Source organism: Neopelma chrysocephalum, unplaced genomic scaffold, assembly GCF_003984885.1.
Source record: "Neopelma chrysocephalum unplaced genomic scaffold, ASM398488v2 Primary Assembly neopelma1_78, whole genome shotgun sequence".
NCBI classification, from domain to species: Eukaryota; Metazoa; Chordata; class Aves; order Passeriformes; family Pipridae; genus Neopelma; species Neopelma chrysocephalum.
The window spans coordinates 721,407-726,890 of NW_020897739.1; the positions used below are offsets into that span (position 1 = coordinate 721,407).

The 5,484-nt window shown below is 41.3% G+C and overlaps 1 long non-coding RNA gene across 1 annotated transcript; it reads left to right on the forward strand.

Moving 5' to 3' along the window:
* LOC113970718 lies at positions 1–1,722 on the forward strand. The gene is made up of 3 exons (XR_003535293.1): positions 1–273; positions 391–466; positions 1,451–1,722. It is a non-coding gene; the product is annotated as an uncharacterized LOC113970718 (long non-coding RNA).
* The last annotated feature ends 3,762 nt before the right edge of the window (positions 1,723–5,484 follow it).

Sequence of the window (5,484 nt, forward strand, 5' to 3'; positions counted from 1 at the left end):
GGAATTTTACTACTTCAGTTTTCTCTGTTCCCTGGTGATAGGCCTTATAAATGCCATGGAAATAGAAACTATCACCACATGCAGCAGTGAAAAAAAAATAAAAAAAAAAGGAAAAAGCCCTGAGAAACTCATTTCCTCAACTGGGTGTCAGAAGTTTCAGTATCAGCCTTGAGTTATTCGATCTCCAAGTTATGTTTCTCCCCTGGGAATGGACTTTAACTGCATGTATTTGGCAAAATCTCCTCTTAAAGCCGAAATAATTTGCAGCTGCTGGTAGGTCAATATTTGTGTATATATATATATATGCACTTTTTATACATATATATATATATATAAGATGGATAAAACAATAACTGTTTCTGTTACTTTTTGATGCTCTTTATCCCACAGGTTCTTTCACCCACACAATATGGGCAGGAACTCCTGCTACCATAAACCCTCAGGATTTTGGACACAGTAACAGCATGTAAGGTCTAAACTTCCTCTATTGCAGTTGTCATAAACTAAAACCATAAATTATATTTTGTGCAATAGAACTGTGTGAAATACAAGAACTGAGAAGGAATACGTTGCCCTTTTTTCTGACATGTAGCAATGACTATTTATGATTCTAGTAAAGCTGTATCCATCTTTCAGTTTTTGGAAAAGAGATATTAAAACACAAGCTCTCTTTCTATCATCATGGAAAATTCCTTCTAATATTGTCTCTAAAGTAAACAATTATAAATGTATTTATGGACATTTATAATATTGCCAAAGCTCCATGCCTTGAGATCATGGGTCAGGTACCTGATTTTCATGGGATTTTTAGAGCATATTTTTGTTTAATACACTTGGGTTCTATATCTCTGCTGAATTTTGAGGCTTTAATGCATTGAATTTTCAATTCTCTAAGAAAAAAATGTAAGAACACAACCACGTATTTGCCACAAATAATCTCAAGTCATGTTTCATTTGTCTCTCACACTCAGGTTTCAGCCCATAAGTAAATTTTCAGATGGTGATAAAATTGTTAAAGCCAGCAGCCCAGCTGCTGTATTACATGTATTTAGCTGTATTTCACTCTCTGTTTGTATTCCTCTCTGTGCAGTTTTCTAATAGAAATATTTAGAGGCAAAATCCAACTAGGACAGCCAACATTAATGATAAAAATGGACACACCTGTTTTACAGAGAAGGAAAACATCAGGTTTAGAACAATCATGGAAGAAGTAGAAATGCTGTAATTCGTTAAGTGACATGTGACTGAGCTAAACAAGGTAAACTATAAACCTGGATTAATTGAACATAATTAATGTATTTTGATTTTACTAGCAGAAAGCACGGATTACAAGCAGTTCTTAAAGTCATCATTTGGATGCTTGACCTGATCTGTAAAAATCACGGTCTGTGTAGAGGCAAACCACACAAGTTGCTTTCTGAAAATCAAAGGGGCCTATGGTTGCTTAAAGCATAGGCTGTCGCTGATTAAAGATGGGCTTGGCAACTGGAGCAGTGGGACTTGAGGAGGCAATTCCCTGCTGTGGCAGAAACCCAGAACCAAAAACCTAGGAGGTCTCTTCCAGAGCCACCTTGCTTGCAACCAGCTCCTGTTTCTCTCTTGTCTGGGTTCAGCTGGGCTGATGAAGACATGAACTTCCGTTTTTTGGTGCACAGCAAACCAGACTAACCTTCGATTAGAGCACAGCTCTCACAATCATTAACAATAAATATCAAATCCTCAGTTCTGTTCCTAGATGGCTCATTTCAAATACACCAAACAAATATCCCATGGTCCTCATTCCAGAGATCCAGTAACTTGGATATGCTTGGAGGCATGGAACAGGAAACTTGGTTCCTTTCCATGCTTTATGACTAATAGTGTGGATGCATTAACTCTCAAGTGGAAGGTATTGTGCTGATCAGACTTTGATCTGTGGCCTTGATCCTGGTCTACTCTTTCCAATGTACAGCATAATAGTGAGGAAAAGAGTCCCCTGGGCAAAATTTCGGGGGTAGAAAGATTTAAGTGTGCGAGGTTGGATCTAACTCACAGAAACAAGTAATATACGGTCGGTGGAGACTCTTATATCACTTTAAATACGGTTGCTGAGGTTGCACGTGTTACTCCAATGATTTCCAAACTACAGCACTTTCTCTTCACCTGTTGGTTGCCACAGACCAGACAGAATTCCAATATATCTCACACAGAGAGCTGTCTGCTTAGGGATGCACAAGGAAATGCATTCTGAGGCAGCTCCAAACGTTAAAATGGATTCAACTCCCCTTGAGGTCACTTTTTAATTATGAGTGACAGGACCCCAAATGTTGCATTGCCTGCCACGAGTTCTCTTTGAGTCACTTCTATACCTTGCAAAGAGACATTAGTCACCAATTAGGCTCCTGGCACTCTGTAATTTGCCTCATACAACCAAGACTCAATCCAAAAAGGCTCTGGTCCAGAAGGCAGTGCAGCAGGGACATGGAGTGCCTGGCTTTGGGTTGGAAAGGACCTTTGGCAGTTTTGTCTGGCAACAGCGTAAAACTGCGATCCCCAAATGTTTTATCCCCCATTGTTTATCTGGGTGGCAGCCAATTCCACCTCAGGAATAGTTCTGTCCTGATGCACAGGAAAAGCAGTGAGGAAGCCTGTTTTGGAGGGACCTCCCTCCAGCCCAGTTTATTGTTGACTCTAGAATAGGATCAGCTACAAGGATGATTTTCCCAGTGGGATTTCATAGAGACCGAGGTTATTCCATTGACTTTCATAACAGTCAGGGGAGCCTTGGGGATCCAGATTATTTTGCATTTTGGAGAACCCAGTGAGGTCATTACCACGGATTTAAGAAAACCAATATTTTGGTTTTATATTTACGACCTTCTTTCCACTTTTTGCGTTTTAAGCGTTGGCATTTAAATGATTTTTCTTTTTGCCGGCTGTTCCCCCGTAAGAAGGGCGAACTATAAAACCAGTTCCAAACTGTAGATGGTTTAGCAATCACATGAAGTTAAGGGCAGCAGCTAGGGACAGTAGCACTCAATAAAACTTTACTGGTTAAAGTAAAACTGGCACCAGTATTTTCTCTGTTAATATGATTAGCCCGTTGGAAATGGCTGCATGACACACCGTGCGTGGAGAAATCTGTCTCCTTTCTTTGTTGTTGCACCGATCATGGAGATTTCCTTGGGGACACGTTTATATGTTTTAGAAATTCTCCAGGAAGCAAATGTAACAGAGCACTGATGCAAATTGCTGCAATATCATGTACTGAACCGATTTTAGGATGTGTATGAATATTGCTGTTTCTATGGCAATGGAGCACCAGTTTATGGATACGAAATCCAAATCCACACAGGCAAAACCCAAGCACAAACACAGTCGCTTGCTGAACACTTCTGGAATCAGTTCAGGATGATTTATTTTCCAACAGTAAATTTCCTACGCGTGTAACGTTCACCAAACACTGCGAGCACTATGTACAACACTTCACAGGCTGAACTACACCCTGGGAAGTTTTTAATGCCAGGATAGAAGAACGTCAGCCAAAAGGTAAAATTGGGAGGGAAAAACCCCACCCATATTCCTGCTCTTAAACATCGATATTCCTCTCTGTAAAGGGAGGGAAAACAAAACAAGCATGCATATAAATCACTGCTTCTTAGCAACCAATAACCAATTTGGAGTGAAAAACTAGGACTTAAGCGAGGTCTAAGAAACGAACTAGATTTTTCCTTACGCTAGGAGGGAAGAAAAGCAACACAAGAGGCTTTGAGAACAGGATTTGAGCTGGCTCCTCACTGAACTTGAGCAATTTGGTTTCTGGGGTTGCATTTCCGAAGCAGCTGCCTTGTTTTATGTCCTTACCCTGGTTTATGACTGGGACACATCACACATCCATTACCTACTCTGACTAATTATTTGGGAATTACTGCGGTGAGCAATGCCAGCAGAATTTGCTTTATTGCCTCAGCATAGCTGAGCTGGAAAATGCCTTATGGATATATCTAATTCCACGAAGACAAACAACTTTATAGTCATCATTAACACAGGCTGTAAATGCTACACAAGCAATTCTGTAGGAATTCTTACAGAAACCCACTACAGCTCATATGGAATACAATCCACCAAAGCAACCTCTTTGGTGTCCCATCCACAGAGAGGGAAGCAGAAACAGTGCTGCCGTCAGAAAACACATTTCTGATCTGCAGAAATGTAGTGAGTTCATGTAATTCAGTACAGATGTAACCCCGGGGTAAGTCTGTCAGTGTAATCAGGATTTTCACAGTATGTGAGTGCTGCCCTCCAGGCATTTGGAAACACCTTCTCCCTGCTGGTTCCTCAGGGTACCTGGGAGTGCAATGAAACCGGAGCCGTGTTCTGCACGATCTGCTTTTACCCCACGCTGACTGTGGCCCTGATCCTGCACATGCTGACATTCCCGCTCAAAATTCCCGGCATAAACAGCCCCACTGCTCGTGTGAGGCAAGTAAAACACGCACAGAGTTTTTGGCAGAGGTGGAAATCGTGCCTCTTCGGCGTCACCACCAAATTACCGACGGGTTAGGAACGGGTCCCCAGCTGTTGTTTCACAATACAGAGGAATATGAGGTAACAACACATTGCAGGATCTGTGTTTGAATCACCAAAATTAGTGCCAGCCACAGTGCCCTCACTAAGCAATAAAGACCTCTCAGAAAATGGCCCCATAAAAAGGAAAGTGAGTAATTGGAGAGAAGATCCAGCTAGGAAAGATCCAACTAGTGCTGCCTAAATAAAACAGGCCAGGTCATGCTTTCCTCTGCTGCTTTATGGGTGCAAAGTTGTAGAACCCAGGCAGAAGTTAAATATTGGATATCATCAGCCTTGCCCTTGTAATCCTCTTTCCTGGCAGACCCAAACCCTTTCAGCATAATCTCTCCCTGCTCTTCCAAACACAGCCATGGGCTCGGAGACCATATTTGGCAAAGGTGAGGAGGCAAGGAATGTAAAAAAAAGTGCAAAGGGAGGGGTTTACTTTGTAAAGCAGACGTGTTTCTCCTTTTCTTTATCCTTTTACACTTTCTCCAGCCTTTGCTACCGAAGGAAAGGACGTGGCTGATAAAACCTGGGCTGGGGTTTAACCCTGTACAGATGCCTTGTATCTTAGATACTACAACACTACAAGGAAGTGCCACCATGTGACTCATTTTGCTCAAACACATACTGTTAAACAAAAAACAAACAACCCAGACATGTGGAAGAAATCTCAGTTATTTCCTAGTTTTAAAATACTTTAAGCATGAAATAATGATTGGAAATGATTAGTTGCACCAGGGGAGAAGGAAAAGCAAATTTGGCAGCTCGTTGTGATGCTCAAACGTGACACAAGGCAAACAGGTGTGCAAACCAAAAAGAAGGGGGGAAAAAAGGCAGAGTTTTTCTAGCAAGAAGTTATATTCATGGACTAAAAGAATAACTTGGCAACCAGACAAAATATACGGAAAATAAATGGCTAATGAGAGAAAA